Raw genomic sequence first — 22,038 nt, 5'->3', positions numbered from 1 at the left:
TTCTGAAGGGTCTTGAAAGGGTAAATGTGGAGAGGATGTTTGTAATAGGAGAGTCTAGAACTGCTTAAAAATAAGGATCACCAATTTAAGCAGAGCTTATGTGAAGGTATTTCTCTCATGAGTCATGAATTTTAGAACACTCTTTCTGAAAAGGTAGTGTAAGTGGAACCTTTTATATTTTAAGGAAGGACTGAATATATTCCTGTTAAGCAAGGGTGTGAAAGATTATCAGGTGAAAGGTGGGAATGTAGATTTGAGATTGCATTATGATTGTGTTACTTTTGCTTAGATCTTAGGGGCTGAATGACTTTTGACATGAAAGTTTTCTGAACTCCTCATCACTGGCAAATATCCTGGTAAACTTAATCCACTTTTCAATGCCTTTACGTCTTTCTCGAAGTTTCGTGCCCAGAATTATCTACAATAATCCACTCAAGGCCCAATCAGTAATACTCCAATTTTTATAATCATTTCTTTACTCTTATATCTTAACATAATCCAAAATTCATAAACCAAGTAGTCATGCCAGCTCTAAGGAGTTGCATGCAAGGATAGAGACATGAGTTTCTTCTGTTTGAATAATCATGATATGAGGAAGAAGGATTCTATCTGGTTTAATTCTGCAGACTGCTTGCTCCAGAAGCATATTGCACAGACAATGCCAGACTGGTAAACCTATACAGTGTGTGTTTATTAGGTACGAGTGGACTTTTGAACTTGAGAATTTTGTATATACTTTTTCAGTCATAATATTATTCTCAAAACTTTTGACTTTTGTCTGCCTTAATCATAAATGAGTGTGTGTGTATTTGGAGTTTAAACGGCTGTAGTTTCAGTTACACGGTAGTTGATTAGAAATCATTACTTTTCACTGCCATTTGTTAAAGTAACGTGTGTTGCAATGAATAGTGTTATTTATGTCACTGATGAAACTGATGTGAATGGCATTTGTCTTGAGTATCAGCTAGTCAGACAATTGGTAATTTTTAATGTTATGAGTCCAGTGAATCTTCATTCTTGGAACTTCATCTATTCTGATATAGAGCCACTGAACTCAAAATATTAACTCAGTTTTCTCCTCAATGTGCTGCCAGATCTGCTGGGTTTCCCAGCAATTTCAGTTTTTGTTCAAATCTCCAGCATTCATATTTATTTGTTTTGATAAATTGGTCATTTTGATGGTCTTTTTGGGATTTACACATTGTAATGTCTTGTGAAACAGTGGGACATCGTTACTTGCACTTCCTTCTCAGTCCAGTCATAACAGTAAACAATACAACAGATGCCAACTACCTTCTGCTCAACCACATCAAAATTGGCTGGATTACAATACATTATCTTAGATTTGTCTTTACAAAGTGCAATCCTTCACACTTTCTTGCATTGACATTCAACTGGAATACATCTGCCCTTTTCATCATCTTGTGCATATCATGCTGAAATCTACATCAGTCTACACCTCTATCATCAATATTGCTATTTTCATATAATCTGCACACTTTGTAAAACTGCATTAAACACAATAACAACTAAATAGAACCAAAACAGACTATTGTGGAACACAACTGCCAACTACCTGAGAGTCTGTATCCACTAAAGCCTTCTGTATCCTGCTACTGATTCGATTATATATTATCATCACTTTCCCCTTATGCATCTTTTAACATGCTGCCTTTGTGTCATTTTTTGTCAAATAACAAATACATTCTAAAAATCCATTTAGATATCTGTGTCTTAACTTGAGGAAACTATCTGTTCCCTCAAATAATGTAATCAAGATATCTTTTAACTAATCCATGCTAGCTCTCCTTAAATAATGCATAGCCTTCCTTTTGTCTTAATAACGGCTTCTAATAACATTTCCAATACAGATGTAATGCATGTCAGTTTTGGGTTAGTTGCTCTATCTTTCTTGAATCATCATAATATTAGTAATCATCTCATCCTCTGATGTAACTCCTACAATTAATTATAATTAAAGAATTGTGACCTATACTTCTGCTATTTCTCTTTCCTTTTCTTTCAATTTTTGGGACGTAGGTATTGTTGGCAAAGTCTGTGTTTTTTTTTCTTGAACTGAAATCATTTCAGAGGGTAGTTAAGGCAGCCACTGCTGTGGGTGTGGAGTCACATGGAGGCCAGATTGGTGAGGATGGCAGATTTCTCTTCCTACAGGACATTAGTAGACCAAATTGGTTTTTACAACAATTACTACATCAGCTGCAGTGGTGATATTTGAACCAAAGGCTCCAAAGCATGACACTAAATCTCTGAATTGGTGAGCAGACAGGAAATGCAGTCAGAATAACTGAGTTTTTATCAGAGTGGAAGGCAGTGAGGAGAGTAGTATTGCAGTGATCAATGCTTGGACCCCAGTTATTCATCATATGTCAACCATTACTATTGGATGGGAACCAATAGTAATATTTCCAAGTTAGCTGACAACACAAGTATAGGTGGGAATGTGATTTGTGAGGAGATGCAAGGAGCCTTCAGGGTGACCGAGATATGTTGACTAAGTTGGCAAATGCACAGCATTTGTAGTATAATGTGGATGTGTGAAGTTGACAACTTAGATAGGAAAAACCGAATCGAGTATTGTTTAGTTGGTGATGGATTGGAAGGTGTTGATATGCAAAGGCAGCAAGGTGGCACAGTGGTCAGCATTGGGGACCAGTGTTTGATTCCAGCCTTGGATGTCTCTCTGTGTGGAGTTTGCATGTTCTTCCTGGGTCTGTGTATTTTCTCCAGGCATTCCAGTTTCCTTCCACAGACCAGAGATAGGCCATGCTAAATCATCCCACAGTGTTAAGGGATATGCAGGCTAAGTGGGTTAACTCTCATAAATGTGGAGTTACAGAGATAGGGTGGAATGCTCTTTGGAGGGTCAGTGCAGACTCAATGGGTTGAATGGGCTCTATCTACAATATAGGGCTTCTCTGATACTATGACTTGGGTGTCCTTGTGTACCAGTGCCTGAAAGCATACATTAACCAGACTGACTCCTGAGATGGAAACTTTGTTATCTTAGGAGGGATTGGACTTACTTAGCTTGTATTTACTGAAGTTTAGAAGATTGAGAGGGGAACTCATTCAAACATCTAAAGGATGAATGCAGTGATGTGGTGTTCTCAAAAAATAGCCATTGTCTAAGGATATAAGATCGGCAATTTTGGACTGATGAGAGGATACATTTCTTCATTCAGAGAGTGGTTAAAAAAAAGGATGTAATAAAAAAAAATCTCTACCTTGAAGGCTGTGGAGGCCAAGTCACTAAATATCTTTAAGAAATAAAAAGATTTTGACAAGATGATTGCAGTGAGGGATGTGGGGCAAGAGAGGGAATATGCTGTTATGATTGAGGATCAGCCATGATTGTGTTGACTGGCAGATGGGGTTTCATAGGCCAAATGACCAACTCTTGATTCTATTTTATATGCTTCTATCACTAATCCAATGATATTACCTTTTGTCACAATCTCTGCCTTAACTTCTTTCAATAGATTTGTGGATTCTTGGTAATCAAAAATGGAGGAGGGAAAAATTTCTGGTTGTAACAGGCTTCTCCTTTTTTTGAGATATTTTAGGTGTTGGATGTGTGTTCCTTGAATTCCAAGAGCAGTAATTAATGTTTTATATGCTGTTGCATTGTTTTGGAACTTTTGGAGAAATAGAAGTCAAAGGAAGCACATGGTGAGGTCAGTGCGAGGGAGAGAGATCACAGCACAGAAACAGAGAAGTGAATATGTTAAATGTGGCATTACAGTAAGTCTGCAATAGTCAGTAGTGTGGGTTCTTTCTTCATTTTGTGTTATATTGAGATATGTCTCTTGATTAGTGATAGCATTACAGCTGTACTGAGGGAGGATATTCCCGGATATACATCCAGGGACATTATTTGGGTTGAACTGAGAAATAAGAAAGTAATAATCACTTTATTGCCATTATATTATAGAGCCTCTAATATTCACAGAGAAACTGAGAAACAAATTTGTATGGAGATCTGTTATCTGTAAGAATAATAGGGTGGTTATGGTGAGGGGATTTTAACATTCCAAACATAGACTGGAACGGCCACAGTGTTAAGGGTTTAGATGGAGAGGAATTTATTTAAGATTTTCTGATTCATTATGTGGATGTACCTACTACTCTTGGGAAATAAGGCACGGAAGGTGACTGAAGTGTCAGTGGGGGAGTACTTTGGGGCCAGCGATCATAATTCTATTAGTTTTAAACTGGTGATCAATAAAAATAGATCAGAACTAAAAGTTGAAGTTCTAAATTGGAGAAAGGGCAATTTTGATAGTATTAGGCAAGAGCTTTCAAAAACTGACTGGGGGCAGATGTTCGCAGGTGAAGGGATGGCTGGAAAATGGGAAGCCTTCAGAAATGAGATAATGAAAGTCTAGAGACAGTATATTCCTATTGAGTGAAAGAAAAGGCTGGTAGGTGTAGGGAATGCTGGATGACTGAAGAAATTGACGGTTTGGTTAAGAGAAAGAAGGAAGCATATGTCAGGTATAGACAGGATACATCAAATGAATCCTTAGAGTATAAAGGCAGTAGAAGTAACTTAAGAGGGAAATCAGGAGGGCAAAAATGGGACATGAGATAGCTCTGGCAAATAGAATTGAGGAGAATCTAAAGGGTTTTTACAAATACATTAAGGACAAAAGGGTAATTAGGGAGAGAAAAGGGCCCCTCAAAGATCAGAAAGGCAGCCTTTGTGTGGAGCTGCAGGAGATGGGGGAGATACTAAATGAGTATTTTGCATCAGTATTTAATATGGAAAGGACATGGAAGATATAGAATGTAGGGAAGTAGATGGTGACATGTTAAAACATGCTCCTATTACAGAGGAGTTGTGCTGGATGAGTTGAAACGCATAAGAGTGGATAAATCCCCAGGACCTGATCAGGTTACCCTGAAGTTAGGGAAGTGATGGCAGGCCTCTTACTGAGATATTTGTATCATTGATCGTCACAAGTGAGGTGCTGGAAGACTGGAGATTGGCTAACGTGGTGCCACTGTTTTACAAAAGTGGTAAGGACAAGTCAGGGAACAATAGACCAGTGACCCTGATGTCTATGGTAGCAATCCTGAGGGAAGGGATGTATATGTATTTAGAAAGGCAAGGACTGATTAAGGATAGTCAACATAGCTTTGTGCATGGGAACTCATGTCTTACAAACTTGATTGAGGTTTTTGAAGAAGTAACAAAGAAGATTGACGAGGATAGAGCGGTGGATGTGATCTATATGGACTTCAGTAAGGCATTTGATAAGGTTCCCAATGGGAGACTGGTTAGCAAAGTTAGATCTCATGGAATATAGGGAAAACTAGCCATTTGGATACAGAACTGGCTCAAAAGGTAGAAGACAGAGAGTGGTTGTGGAGGGTTGTTTTTCAGACTGGAGGCCTGTGACCAATGGAGCGTCATAAGGATTGGTGCTGGGTCCACTGCTTTTCACCATTTATATAAATGATTTGGATGTGAACATAGGAGGTACAGTTAGTAAATTTGCAGTTGACACCAAAATTGGAGGTGTAGTGGACAGCGAAGAAGGTTACATCAGATTACAATGGGATCTTGATCAGATGGACCAATGAGCTGAGGAGTGGCAGATGGGTTTTAATTTAGATAAATGCGATGTGCTGCACTTTGGGAAAACAAATCTTAGCACGACTCATATACTTATTGGTAGGTTCCTAGGGAATGTTGCTGAACAAAGAGACCTTGGAGTACAGGTTCATAGCTCCTTGAAAGTGGAGTCGCAGGTAGATAGGATAGTGAAGAAGGCGTTTGGTATGCTTTCCTTTATTGGTCAGAGTACTGAGTAGAGGCGTTGGGAGGTCATGTTACGGCTGTACAGGTTAGGCCACTTTTAGAATATTGCATGCAATTCTGGTCTCCTTCCTATCAGAAAGATGTTGTGAAACTTGATAAGGTTCAGAAAAGATTTACAAGGATGTTGGCAGGGTTGGAGGATTTGAGCTATAAGGAAAGGTTGAATAGACTTGGTCTGTTTTACCTGGAGTGTCGGCAGCTGAGGGATGACCTTATAGAGGCTTATAAAATCATGAAGGCCATGGATAGGTTAAAGAGAGAAGGTATCTTCCCTGGGGTGGGGGAGTCCAGAACTAGAGGACATAGGTTTAGGGTGAGAGGGGAAAGATATAAAAGAATCCTAAGGGACAACCTTTTCACGCAGAGGATGGTACATGTATGGAATCACCTGCCAGAGGGAGTGGTGGATGCTTGTATTGTAACATTTAAAAGGCATCTGGATGGGTCTATGAATAGGAAGGGTTTGGAGGGATGTGGGGTCGGGTGCTGGCAGGTGGGACTAGATTGGGTTGGAATATCTGTTTGGCATGGACGAGTTGGACCGAAGGGTCTGTTTCCATGCTGTACATCTCTATGACTTGCTGACTCTATCGAATGATACAACTAGTTTATCAACTTTCAACAATGCTAACCCTTCTAACTTGTCTTCTTTACTGTTTTGCCTGTCCTTAACTTTTCACTCGTCCACTTCCTTTGGGAAGACAGATGCTAAGTAGTTATTTAGTACCTCAATCCCATGCAAAATTTTAACATGATGATTTCACCTTGAGTCTTCACAATGTCCACATTTTACCAAGGTATGTTTTCCTCAACATCAGTTAGCACATAATACTGCTTGCCTTCTGAATTGATTGCAGTGTCTATGTGCTTTCTTATACAAACATACCTTAGTCCCACCGTATATGAACATTTACAAATTTTGTGCCTTTGTTTCAAAATAATCTGTTTTTCTATTCTTGAATAAAATGAATTAGTTATCCACATTATAATCTTCACTTAACACCTCTGCATCTCTGGTGTAGTTCTCATTGTGTATTCCTCACAGCTTTCTTTCCCACCTATGTTTGTGTCATCAACAAAGTTAGATACATTACTCACAGTTTCTTTATCTGCACCATTAATACAAATTGCAAACAGCTGAGGCCCCAACACAAATCCTGGCAACACTCCACCATTCATAACCTGCCAAATTGGAAATATTTCATTTATCAGAAGAACAGGAGAAAGCCATTCAGCCTAATGACCTTGATTTACCATTGAATGCAATCTTGGCTGGTTGAACACATTGAAGCATTTTATCTACGCCATCCCCATAATCCCTCACATCCCCAGTTATCAGAAGTGTATCACTTTCTACTTAAGCATTCACAAAGACTGAGCGTCCATAGCCCTTTGTAGTATAGAATTCCAAATGTTTACTCATTTAAGAAAAGATCACATCATCTCACACCTAACTTACATCCCCCTTATTTTTAAATGACATGGAGGAGCTGGTGTTACACTGGGGTCGTCAAAGTTAAAAGATCACACAACACCAGATAATAGTCCAATAGCTTCATTTGGAAACACTAGCTTTCGGAGTGTTGCTCCTTCACCAGACGCCTGATGAAGGAGCCGTGGTCCAAAATCTAGTGCTTCCAAATAAATCTTTTTGACTAGAATCTGGTGTTGTGTGATCTTTTAACTTTATTTTTAAATGATGCCCTTGGTCACAGACTCCCCAACAAAGGGAAATGTCTTGTCTGTATCTACCTTGTCTACCCCTTTAAGTATTTTGTAAGTTTTTTTTTATAGATACTTTTATTAGAAATTTAACATTTTTACAAGTTTACAAAAATAAACAAAACTCTCACATACAAACATTGATATACAATTTAATCAAATATACAATAGCCAAAATTTAACAAAAGAAAAAAAAACCGAAAAAGAAAAAAAAAACAAAACTCAACTGTCTACTAATCTAGGTAAAAACAATGACTGCAGATGCTGAAAACCAAATACTGGATTAGTGGTGCTGGAAGAGCACAGCAGTTCAGGATGCTGCCTGAACTGCTGTGCTCTTCCAGCACCACTAATCCAGTGTCTACTAATCTAACCTACAACTAACCAGAGTGTATATTTAAATCTCTTACATGCTCGGAATGTGTTAACATCAGATGTAATAAAACCCGTATTCGTGCGGGATTCCTCTCCTAAGGGGCCCCAGACCAGCCAGGTTTGTAATCTCAATTAAATAAAAGCGCTTGTTAGGATAGCCGAAATATCTGTATTTATGTAATTCAAGAAGGGCTGCCATATTTTATAAAATAATTCGGTCTTTCGGTGCACCATATTTGTAAGGAAGTCAAGGGGAATACATTCCATAATTAATCTGTGCCAGTTTGAAAGTCCAGGGGGGCCCTCAGCCACCCAGTTCACCAAAATATTTTTCCTTGCACAGAAAGAGAGAATAGAAAATGGTCTCTTCCCATACATGTCCAGGGAGGGAAAGTTCGAAAAGCTCAAAAGGAGAGATACAGGGTCCACTTTAATTTCCTCTAGCGTTTTCCCAAATATCATTCCACGTTTCTATAGAGATTTCTAGTCCCAAATCCTGATCCCATGTTTTAAGCAGATTGTCCATATCTCCCGATACTTCATCATGTAGTAAATGATAAATAGTACTGACGGAAGATGCCCCCACTGGTCGTAGGACACTACATTCTCTATCTGATTTATAAAGACTATCTAATAACGTAGTCTTCTTCTGTATATAATCTCGAATTTGGAAGTATCGAAAGAGGTCTCCATTAGGTAATCCGAATTTCTGATGCAGCTGTTCAAAAGACATCAGGACCCCATCGTTAAATAGGTCCCCTAGACATGAGATACCCCTGGATCTCCAGAGTTTAAAAGTGGCATCTGTAAACCCCGGTTGGAATCCCATGCTCCAATTATCGGTGCATAGGGGGATGTTTTATGTGAATTACCCTCATTTTGCCACATTTTATTCCAAGCCTTAATTGTGTTTAATATTATAGGGTTTTTACAGTGATCTGTGATGATTTTCCTCTTGTCTGAAGATAAAAGGTTAATAAGTGGGTATTTTACTTGAGAGGCCTCGATGTCCAACCAGATTGATTGTGGATCAGACAAGACCCAATCAGCTATGTAACTTAAAAGGGAACTTAACTGATATTTCCTAAAATCTGGGCAGTGCAGTCCTCCCCTTGTCTGTGGAAGCTGTAGCTTCTTCAGCTTAATGAGGGGCCGTCTATGATTCCAGATAAAGGAACCCAGCCAGCCATATAATTTACGTAGAGCCATCCTCGGCAGCATCACCGGAAGCATTCTCATTGGGTATAGGAGACGGGGCAGGACATTCATTTTAATTAGTGCTATTCTACCCAACCAGGAAATTGGAAGGTCTCCCCATCGCTGGTGGTCCTGCCTTATCCTTTCCAGTAAATGCACAAAATTAGCCTTATACAACTGACCAAATACTGGAGTAATAAAAATGCCTAAATATAAGAAGCCCTCCAGGGACCAACGAAAGGGAAAAAGGGGTCCACTAAGTGGGGTGTCATAGCAAGGCCACCCATTGGCATAGCCTCCGATTTTGAAAAATTAATTTTATAGCCTGAGAATGCGCTAAATGTATTAATAACTTGGATTAGGCGAGGTACGGACATCAGAGGATTACTGAGGAATAAAAGAACATCATCTGCATAAAGGGTAATTTTATGTTTACCTGTACCAATCCTCGGGGCTGTTATATTTGGATCAGCTCGTATAGCTTCTGCTAGTGGTTGAAGTATTAGCGTAAATAACAATGGCGAGAGAGGACATCCCTGACAGCAGCCCCTTCCCACACTGAAGCTATCCGAGCCTAATCCATTGGTAACCACAACTGCTTTGGGATCACTATACAATGTTGAGACCCATTTGGTAAACACCTTTCCAACGCCAAACCTTTCCAATGTGTTAAACAAATATGACCATTCAACCCTATCGAATGCCTTTTCCGTGTCTAATGAGACTACTACTCCTGGTGTCTTTCCCTGATGACAGGCTTGAATCATATTCAAAATCCTTCTAAATATTATTGGATGATCTATGGCCCTTAATAAACCCCGTCTGATCCTCCTTTATAATATGTGGCAGTACCCTTTCTAGTCTCAGTGCTAACGTTTTAGAAAGGATTTTAAAATCTACATTTAGCGAGGATATTGGTCTGTATGACGTACAATCTTCTGGATCCTTTCCTGTTTTAAGGATAAGAGAGATATTTTCCTCTTTCAGCGAAGGCGGGAGACAGCCCTGACTATATGCATAGTTATACATGTCCATTAGCAGACCAGCCAATATTTCTGTAAATTCTTTATAAAATTCAGCTTGAAAACCATCTGGGCCCGGTGCCTTACCACTCTGAAGTTGCCTAACTGCATCAAGTATTTCTTGGACTGTTAGAGGAGCACTTAGGACCGATACCTGTTCCGGAGTTAGGCCCGGAAAGGTCAAATATTTAAAAAATGACTGCATCATCCTAGTCCTATCTTCACAATCCTGCGATTTATATAACTCAGAATAAAATTCTCTAAAGATCGCATTAATCTTTTTATGATCATGAGTCAAAATACCTGTACTTTCCTTGATAGACGTAATAGCCTGAGGAGCCTTTTTTTTCTTTGCAAGAAATGCTAAGTATCTACCTGGTTTGTCGCCATATTCATATAACCTTTGTTTTGCAAATAATATTTCCCTCTTAGCCATTTGAGTAAGCGTAGTGTTTAGAGCTGTCCTAAGAGCAGTAATCCTTTGCAATTTAATAATAGAAGGTCTATCAGTGTATGCTGTTTCAGCTGCTTTTAAGCGAGCTTCAAGCAGACGCTGTTGTTCTCCCTTCAATTTTTTCTGGGTCGCTGAGTAGGAGATGATCAAACCTCGCGTGTAAGCTTTGATGGTCTCCCACATCATTGATGGGTTGCTAGCCGTACCTGAATTAATTTCTAAAAAGTTTTAAATTCTTGAGAGAAGTACTTTACAAATTTACTATCTTTCATTAGGAAGGGGTCCATACGCCAATGCCGAAGGGATGTCCCATTGTTCCTCGCCTTAGCAGCAGGGTGGTCGGAAATTGCTATACTACCTATTTTACAGGATGATATGGAATTTTTAAAAATCGAGGCGGCAAAAAACATGTCAATTCTGGTATGGCATTTATGTGGATTGGAATAAAAAGAAAAATCCTAATTCTTTGTTCAGATCCACCAATTGTCTAGATCTGGAAGATACTCCTACAGTACTCTTGGGAATCCTATCTATTTCCGGATCCATAATACAATTAAAGTCTCCCCCTATAATTGTATGACGGGCACCAAAAGCCATCAATTTTGAAAAGGCTTCGTTATAAATTTAAAGGGGTGTGCCGGGGGGCAGTACAAATTTAAAATCCCATATTCCTCTCCATTTATGAAGGCTTTGATCAAAATATATCTTCCAGATTCATCTTTTATCTGATTTAGGAAATTCTTCCGAACAAGAATAACAACTCCCCTGCTTTTTGAGCTAAAAGAAGAAAAAAAGGCCTGATCAAATCCACCCTGTCGTAATTTCAAATGTTCTTTATCCGACAGGTGTGTCTCCTGTAGGAAAGCTATATCAACTCTTTCTTTCTTAAGATTTGATAATATTTTCTTCCTTTTGACTGGCGAATTACTCCCCTTGACATTCCAGGTGCACCACTTAACCGACTGATCAACCATAATCATCTGGGCAAATCCAAGACCCCTCGGGAGGGGAAACCCTATCCAGAACATCCCGAGCATAGACCATATAAAATTTACAAAAATAAAGGCTCTTTAACACACTCACAACAGTATAATAAAAAACTATTTCTAAAGAAAAAAAATATAAAACATACCTTAGTGGAGATTTTCCCCCTTGTTCCCAGGGGGTGTCACTTCCTCTCCAAAGTCCATCATATCCTCTCCCAACCAATGCCCACCCTTGACCCAGGCGCTCCTCAATAAAACGAGGAGAATTCAGATATTATACAAAGCTAGAGTTAACAGTGAGCACCCGACCCCTGCCCACACCAACACCTGAATATATTTGGTAATGTTAATACCATATATAAACATATAACTATAAAATTACAACCTCAACAAATAATAATTAAATATAATAATACAGAATAACAATGGAGTAACAACCCCGCTCCTAAAGACAGAGGTAAAATAGAATAAGGTAACCACCTCCCCCTCACCAACATTAACCAAACCCCCCAGCTTATATACCTACATATATACATAAAATAATAAAAGAAAACAACCCCAAGAGGTGGGGGGGGGGAGAAAATCAAATCCCCCTCCCCACCCCCCATGATAATATTAAACAGTAAGGTAAGAAAAAAGAAAAAAAAGGGGGTGGATATAAACCAAAGTGGGGGGAAAAGGCAAACCAACATCCATTATCTCTTACAGTTTATCTAAGAGAGTCCAAGAATTCCTTAGCCTTTTCTGGTGATCCGAAGTTATACACGGATCCTTCATGGTTAAAGCGTAGTGTCGCTGCATAGCGTAAGGAGTACTGAATATTTAAGTCCCTTAACCGCTTCTTCGCCTTGTCGAATGCCTTCCTCTTTTGGACCAGAGCTGGGGAAAAGTCCTGGAATAACATGATCTTGGATCCTTTATAGATCATTGCTTGGCGGTCTTTTCCAAGATTTCTAGAAGCTTCTAGGAGTATCTGCCTCTCCCTATAGCTCTGCAGCCGGAACAGGACCGGGCGTGGGCGCTGGTTCAAGCCGGGCCCGCGTATTGCGACGGTAGGCCCATTCTACCCTTATCTGATGCAGCTTCCATATTAAAAAGCTGTGGCAGCCACTGCTCCAGGAATGCTGTAAGCTGGCCTTCCTCTTCCCGTTCGGGAAGGCCCAGCAAACGAATATTTTTCCGACGACCTCGATTATCGAGGTCGTCAATGTGATTCTCTAAGGTCCGGACTCGCTGTTCGAGAGTCCGAACCTGATCCACGGCCGATTGCACTGTAGTTTTGGAGGTCACAGCCTTTAGCTCTGCCCCTCTGACTTGGAGCTCGATTTCCTGGATGTCTCGGTCGTGCTTCTGCAGCGCGGCCAAGAGTGAGTCCCATCGATTTCGGGACTCCTCGATAAAAGCGTCGATCTTCGTGTCCAGTTTGGAGATCATCTCCACAAGGCTTGTTACTGTAGGTAAGTCCCCCGGGGCGGCTGTGGATGCCTCTGCTGCAGCTGAAGAGAGAGAGGGTGGGGGAGGGGGTCCTGCTTGTTGAGAGCTGCGGGCTCCCTTCCCTTTCGTCATTTTGACTAAATATTAGATTGTTTAATTTTAATATTAACCTACTAATTAAATTAAACAGCTATTATAAATTGGTGAGTGTGGTGGGGATGGGTGACCCACTTTACCCAAGTCTTGGGAGGAGCACTACAGACTCAGACTTGCTGGGTCGCCGCCATCTTGGATCCCCCCCATTTTGTAAGTTTTAATGAGATCATATCTGATTCTTTGAAACTTAAAATACATTCTCAGGAGGAAGTGAGGACTGCAGTTGCTGGAGATCAGAGTTGCAAAGTGTGGAACTGCAAAACAATCTGTCCTCAGTAAAGGTCTCGCACTCAGCCCGATATGCTCCTAGGTCAACAAATTGCATACGCATTTCAACATTGAACTTTCCTTCTGTCACATCCATGCTTCCTTTTTACCAGTCCCTAAACATGTCTATCCACCATGGTGAAGGCCTCCCAGCCCTCTGTTTCTTCGTCTCCTGCTGATCCAACCAGTTCCTCTCCACTGACACACTCATTTGATTGGTTGAACTGGTCCTCACCCTCAACAATTTCTCCTTCCAATCTTCAAGCTTCCTTCAGACCAAAGGGGTAGCCATGGACACCTGCATGGGCTCCAGCTATGCTGCCTCCTCGTCGGGTACATGGAACTGTCCATCTTCTGTAGCTACACTGCCATTATTCCCCACGTTTTCCTCTGCTACATTGATGACTATATCAGTACCACATTGTGCTCCCACAAGGAGGTTGAATAGTTCATTAACTTCAAGAACACTTTCCACCCTAACCTCCAGTTCACCTGGGCCATCTCGGACACCTCCCTCCCTTTTCTGGGACCTCTCCGTATGCATTTCAGGTGACCAACATAACATGGACATCTACTTCAAACCTACTGCCTCCCACAGCTACCTGGGCTACTGCTCTTCCTACACCCCCCCCCCCCCCCCCCCACTTCCCTCCATTAAAAATACTATCCCTTATTCTCAATTTCTCCACCTCCACTGTATGTGCTCCCAGGAGAACCAATTCCACTCCAGGACATCCCAGATGGCCTCATATTTCAAGGACCTAAAACTCCCCATGTAATCAACAATGCCGACCAGCACATCTCCTCCACTTCCCACATCTCTGCCCTTGAACCCCACCACTTCAACCACAACAAGGACAGAAGCCCCTGGTCCTCACCTTCCACCCCACTCATCTCCAGATAGACCACATCATTCTCTGCCATTTCTGCCACTACAATCAGACCCCACCAGAGATATATTTCCCTTCCCACCCCTATCAGCATTCTGCAGAGACCATTTCCTCCACAGCTCCCTCGTTAGGTCCATGCCCCCAACAACCTACCCTCAACTCCCTTCCCTTGCCAATGCAAGAGGTGTAAAACCTGAACCCACTCCTCCATCTCACTCCATTCAAGGCCCGAAAGGATCCTTCCATATCAGCAGAAAATTTTCCTGCACATCCGACCACCTCATCTACTGTGTCCGTTACTCTCAATGTTTTCTCCTCTATATTGAGGAGACACGACACCAACTCGTGAAACATTTCAGGGAATATCTCTGGGACACATGCACCATACAACCCCATTGCCCTGGGGCTGATCACTTCAACTCCCCCCGCCCTCCCCCACCCCCACACCCCACTCCACCAAGAACATGCAAATCCTGGGCCTCCTTCACTGTCAAATCTAAGACATCTGACGCCTAGAGGAAGAATGCCTCATCTTCCGTCTTGGGATCCTCCAATCACATGAAATCAATGTCGATTTCACTAGTTTTCTCATCTCCCCTCCCCACCTCATCCCAGATACAACCCTCCAACTTGGCACCACCCTCTTGAACTGTCTGACCTGTCCATCTTCCTTCCTACCTATCCACTCCACTTTTTTCTCCGATCTATCACCAACTGCATCTACTTATCACCTTCCCAGCTATCTCACCCCCCACCCCCACCCTCCTATTTATTTCTCAGCCCCCTTTTCCCATGCCACATTCCTGATGAAGGGCTTATGCATGAAATATTCACTCTCCTGCTCCTTGAATACTGCCTGACCTGCTGTGCTTTTCCAGCGCCACACTTTTCGACCAAAATACATGTCCAATTTCTGAATCTCTCTTCATAGGACAGTCCAGCCATCCCCCAGGAACAAATCTGTTGCACTCTCTGTTGGAATAAAACCTGAAACAAGGAAACCAAACTGCACATAGAACTCCATATTGTACTGTGGTCTAACCAGGCGCTTATACAACTGAAGAAGACTTCACTGCTCCTGCACTCATATCCTCTTGTTGTCAAGGTGAACATTCCATTCATCTTTCTGATAACTTGCTGCATCTTCATGTTAGCCTTCAATGACTTATTGATAAGTAGGTCCCTGTGTACATTTACACTTTCCAACCTCAATTTAAGAAATACCCTGCACATCTCCTACCAAAGTGGATAACATTCTTGTCCATTCACTAATCCTAACTAGTTCTTCTTGAAGCTGTTTTACATCATTGTCACAACATGTATTTCTGTTTAACTTTATATGATCTGCAGATTTGGTCCCCAAGTCCAAACCATTCATATATACTGTGAGCTGTTAGGGTACAAGTAGTGATCCTTCTATAACCTCACTAGTTATAGCCTGCCAAAGCAAGAATGACCCATTTATTCCTACACTTTACTTTCTGTCTGCTGGTCCATCATTAATACATCCAGTTCATTATCTCTGATTTCACATGCTTTAACTTCTAACCAGCCTCCTGTGGGGACTTTATCAAAATCTTTCTGAAAATCTCAGAATACTACTTGAATTCTTTATTAATCTTGTTTGTGACCTCTTCAAACGACTCCACCAAATTTGTCAAACAAAACTTCCCATTTGCAAACCCATGTTGACTATGCCCAACCAGATTATTCTTAATTGAGTGTCTATTTAGCTTATCCTTTAAAAAGTAGATTGACATGTGCTGCCTTCCAAATCACAATAAGTCATTCCAGAATCTGGAGAATTTTGGAAGATAATCATCAATGCATCGAATTTATGTAAAGTCACCTCCTTCAATGAAATGTAGACAATCAGGTCTCAGGGATTTATCAACTGGCAGTGTCCTTAATTTCTTCAGTGTGATCTTCTTCCTAACACTAATTTCCTTCAACTCCTTACTCCTGAGGCATTTCGATCTCTGCTTCTGGGAGATTTCTGATATCTGCCTCAGTGAAACTGACACAAACTAATCATTTTCTTTGCCATTTCTCTATTCTGCGTTAAAAATTCTCTTGATTCTGCCATTTATAGACCATTTGTTTTAGCTACACATTTCTTTTTTATGTACCTAAGCAAGTTTTTTCATCCAGCTTTTATATTTTTTTGCTAAATAGTGTTGGTATTTTATTCTCTCTTATCAATATCTTTGCATTCTATGAACATCTGAATCTTCAGAATTGCTGCTATTTCTGGAAAATTCATTTGCATTTTTTTTAATCACATGCAATTCTGAACTTCCATTCTTAGCCGCAGCTGACTGACCTTATTTGTGTTTTATCCCCACTCTTTGCTTTCTGTCAATTACCAATCTGCTATCCATGCTTGTATATCATTCTCAACTTTGAGACCTTATGGAAACCCAAATATATTAAATTATTGGTTCTCTTACCCTCTGCCTGAGGCCAAATCATCCAGGAATGCTCTTCCTGGATTTGGCAGGTTTGGTCAGTAGTGGGTGTTATTGCGACACTTTTGGTGATGGATATTTTTGTGCCCTTGCCAACCTCAGTGCATCTTCCAAGGGGTATTCACCATGGAGATGAGTTGTACATTAGCTGAGGGATGATTGTAGATGGTAACTAGTAAGTTTTCCTTGCCTATGTTTGACCTGACACCATGAGACTTTGAGATCTAAATTCGTTTTGAGCACTTTCAGGGCAGGTCCTTCCTGATTGTATGATATTTTTCCACCATTTCTGCAGGATCTCCCCTGGTGATGGGACGTGACATACTCCAGAATGGTGATGGAGTGTCTAGGACACCACCTGTAAGGTATGATTCCGTGATTCTGACTATGTCAGGCTGTTGCTTCTCAAGTCTGCTGTGCAGCTCTCTCAATTTTATTACAAGCCCTCAGCTCTTTATAAAGAGAACTTTGCAGAATCCACTGGGCATAGTTCACAGTTACTGTTTCCCGTACCTACGTTGATGCTGGCTTGTCCTCTGACTTCCTTTCTTTATAGCTTTTCAATTGCAGTTTGTTTCAAATGAGTGGCCTATAAGGACAACTTTAGAGGCTATCTAAGGGTCAACCGTATTGTTGTGGGCCTGGAGTCACACATGTAGGCAAGATCAGATAAGAACGATTGATAGATTTCCTTCCCCTAAGGATATTAATGAACCAGATAGGTTTTTACAATGATCTATAGTTTCCAACTATCACTAATGCTAACCTTTAAAAAATAAATTGCAGATTTATGAATTCATTGGATTTAAATTTCCCGGTTGCTGACTGCTTCTCCATAAGGAGAATCACTGAGGCACCCACTTTAAAAGAAGCTGGTACGATTCATTCTCTCTTGACAGACAGCACCAGGGAGTGTGAATACTTACCTACAGTAGGATTGTTGGCTTCATCATGGTGGACAGCAACACTGATGACAAACACAATGCTTTGTGGATGCCATATATGATTTCTTCCCAGCGCTAGAATTAAAGGAATTCTAGACCTTTAACAATCAACAAGTGTGTGAACAGTGAGTCACATGCATCCAAACTACATATCCTGGAAGGAAGTGGTCATTATCATTTCATTCTGCATTGTTCTAGTGTGACAACTGCATTTCAACCACCACAGCAAATCAAGAGGTCACTACTAAGTGACATAGGCCATGTACTGTCCAGATGGCTGATGACTCTGATGCGCAAACCATAGATACATGGGCACCATGAGTGCAGTGGAAGTCATGTTGTCATGTGAAATCTGATAGAAGTAGATGAATATCATGCTACAACAACCTTTCACTGGCTGAATGATCTGAAAAAATCCTACAGTCGGTTCTGCTATAATGCAGTACTTCCATTCTCATGCAACTCCATGTTATAACAGCAGCACCATATAAACTAATGGGGCTGGAATCATGTTATAATCAATACGTGCTTTAAAAGTTCATGCTTTAGAAACAGTGTCCCCAGTCGTGTTATAATGAATTTGCATTAATGAAACACACATTATAGCAGAATGGCCTGTACATAGTCAGAAGTCACACAACACCAGGTTATAGTCCAAACAGGTTAATATGAAATCGCAAGCTTTTGGAGTGCAGCTCTTTTGTCAGGTGAAGTGAGACAGAAAAGCACATAGACACAGAATTTATAGGCAGAGAGATCAAAAGATCATACAAATGGTGTGAGTGGAGTGTCAATTAATAAGTCTCTGTAGCTCACCAGGAGTGTTAGATGTTGCGAGTAAACTGTCAACAGCTGAGTAACAAATGAAGGGATGACCTATAATTGAATTAAATCAGGTAGAAAGGTAATTACAGAAAAATTAAAAATAAAATGCAGACAAAATAAATGACTGGAATAACATGATAGGTATAAGAATCGCATGCCAAGGGTTTCAGCAAAGTAGTAAGAAATTCAAAACTGTACAAACTCATGAAGGTAGAGAGATCATAACAATTTATCAAAGTGATGGTGTCAAAACAAGACAGTAAGGAAGGTTCAGAATGGTGTGGTGGGTTTACATGTAGTGCGCCATGAACCCAAGATCACGGGTGAGGCCGTCTTCATGGGTATGGAACTTGGCTATCAGTTTCTGCTCTGCAATTTTGCATTGTTGTGTATCTCAAAGGCCGCCTTGGAGGATGCTGACCCGAAGATTGGAGGCTAAATGTCCTTGACTGCTGAAATACTCCCTGACTGGGAAGGAACATTCCTGTCTGGGCGATTGTTGTGCGGTATCTTTTCATCCGTTGCCATAGTATCTGCCTAGAACATAGAACATTACAGCGCAGTACAGGTCCTTCGACCCTCGATGTTGTGCCGACCTGTCATACCAATCTGAAGCCCATCCCACCTACACTATTCCATGTACGTCCATATGCTTGTCCAATGACGACTTAAATGTGCTTTAAAGTTGACGAATCTACTACCGTTGCAGGCAAAGCATTCCATACCCTTACTACTCTGAGTAAAGAAACTACCCCTGACATCTGTCCTATATCTATCAATTTAAAGCTATGCCCTCTCATGGTCACCGTCACCATACTTGGGAAAAGGCTCTCCCTGTCCACCCTATCTAACCCTCTGATTAACTTACATGTCTCTATTAAGTCACCTCTCAACGTTCTTCTCTCTAACAAAAACAGCCTCAAGTCCCTTAGCCTTTCCTTGTAAGACCTTTCCTCCATACGAGGCAACATCCTAGTAAATCTCCTCTGCACCCTTTCCAAAGCTTCCACATCCTTCTTATCATGCAGTGACAAGAACAGTACACAGTACTCCAAGTGCGGCCGCACCAGAGTTTTGTACAGCCGTAGTATAACCTCATGGTTCCGGAACTCGATCCCTCTATTAATAAAAGCTAAAACACTATGCCTTCTTAACAACCCTGTCAACCTGGGTGGCAACTTTCAAGGATCTGTGTACTGGACACCGAGATCTCTCTACTCATCTACACTACCAAGAATCTTACCGTTAGCCCAGTACTTTGCATTCCGGTTACTCCAACCAAAGTGAATCACCTCACACTTGTCTGCATTAAACTCCATTTGCCACCTCTCAGCCCAGCTCTGCAGCTTATCTATGTCTCTCTGTAACCTACAACATCCTTCGTCACTATCCACAACTCCACCGACCTTAGTGTCTTCTGCAAATTTACAAATCCACCCTTCTACGCCCTCATCCAGGTCAGTATAAAAATGACAAACAGCAGTGGACCGAACACCGACCCCTGTGACACACCACTGGTAACTGGACTCTAGGATGAACATTTCCCATCAACCACCACCTTCTTTCAGCAAGCCAATTACTGATGCAAACTGCTATATCTCCCACATGGTCACAACAATACAGCATACCTCAGGCCATCCTTACCTGCAGCACATGAGATGGACAACATTGGCCAAGTAAGTCACATGAGCATCTACCATGTATGTGGTGGGTGGTGTTCCTATGTGTGAAGGTAGTATCCATATCAATAATCTGATATGTCTTTCAGAGGTTGCCATGGCAGAGTTGTATGGTGTTGTGGGTGATGTTGTGCTAAAGGTTGGGCACTTTGCTTTGAATTAAGGTCTGTTTAATGTTTGGTGGAATGGTGCTGAACAAAGAGATCTTAAGTCCAGGTTAGTAGTTCCTTGAAAATGGAGTTGCAGTAGATAGGATAGTGAAGAAGGTGTTTGGTATGCTTGCCATTATTGGTCAGTGCATTGATTATAGGAGTTGGGAAGTCATGTTGTGGTTGTACAGGATATCGGTTAGGCTACTTTTGGAATATTATGTGTAATTCTGATCTCCCTGCTATAGGAAGGACATTGTGAAACTTGAAGGGGTTCAGAAAAGATTTACAAGGATGTTGCCCCATGGTTGGAGGGTTTGACTTATAGGGAGAGGATGAATTGACTGAGACTATTTTCCCTGGAGCATTGGAGGCTGAGGGGGTGACCTTATAGAGGTTTATAAAATCATGAGGGGCATGGATCGATCTTTTCCCTGGGGCTGGGGAATCCAAAATTAGAGGACATAGGTTTAAGGTGAGAGGAGGTCTAATGACAACTTTTTTTCTTACACAGAGGGTGCTGTGTGTATGAAATGAGCTACTGGATGAAGTGGTGGAGGCTAGTACAATTACAACATTTAAAAGACTTCTGGATCGGTATATGAATAAGAAGGGTTTAGAGGGATATGGGCCAAATGCTGGCAATTGGACTAGATTTATTTAGGATATCTGGTCGGCATGGATGAGTTGGACTGAAGGCTCTGTTTCTGTGCTGTATATCTCTATGACTCTGTGACTCTAATCACCTGATGAGTAGGTCACAGAAGAGGAAGATTAGAGGAACGGAAACGGTAAACTGGACAACTTCTAACTACACTGGAAGGAACTTGGCTAAGTAAGATATCAATAACCAATTTCACTGAGAACCCAAAATTTGTTTGTGGCCACAGTGCCAAAACAAAAGCCAATGTTAAATCAGCAACAACATAACTATATATATATATATATATATATTTATTATCTGCAGCATGATGAAATGTCCCAGCGTTCCTCACGAAGGCATTGTAAAAATTATAGTACTGAGCCATATAAGGAGATTGTGGGCCAGATGAATAAAAACTTGATCAAAGATCAGTGTTTTTAAATTTTAATGGAGAAAAGTGAGGTTCAGAGGAGAGAATTACAAAGGGTTTTCTGGAACTCAGAAACTAGACAACTGAAGGCACAATCACTATGAGTGAAGCAATTAGAATCAGGGATGTGCCAGAGGCTAGAAAGAGTAAAGCTCAGATATTTTGCAAAATGTTTGCTAAGCTGGAGAAAATTCAAGAGGTGAGGACGGATGATGCCATGGAAGGATTTAAAAACAAGGGATGAGAATTGTAAACACAAACCACTTGACTAGGTCCTTGCTGTAGGTTGGGGAGCAAAGAGGTGGTAGGAATCAGGATTTGGTGTGAGTTGAACCTAGACTGCAGTGTTTTGGATGACTGTACGTTTTTGGACAGCAAAATGTTGGAAAGCAGCCAGGAATACATTGGAGTTGTCAATTCTTGAAACAATGAAGTGTGAGAAGAAGGGTAACAGCAGCAGAAGAGCTGAGACAGGGCAACGTCAAGCACTGTTACCCAAATGAAAAGAAAGAGCCTTTCATAACAGAACAATAGCCATTTTTTGAATTA

Source organism: Chiloscyllium punctatum, chromosome 5 (genome assembly GCF_047496795.1).
Source record: "Chiloscyllium punctatum isolate Juve2018m chromosome 5, sChiPun1.3, whole genome shotgun sequence".
Lineage (NCBI taxonomy): Eukaryota > Metazoa > Chordata > Chondrichthyes > Orectolobiformes > Hemiscylliidae > Chiloscyllium > Chiloscyllium punctatum.
This window is presented reverse-complemented; position numbering follows the sequence as displayed.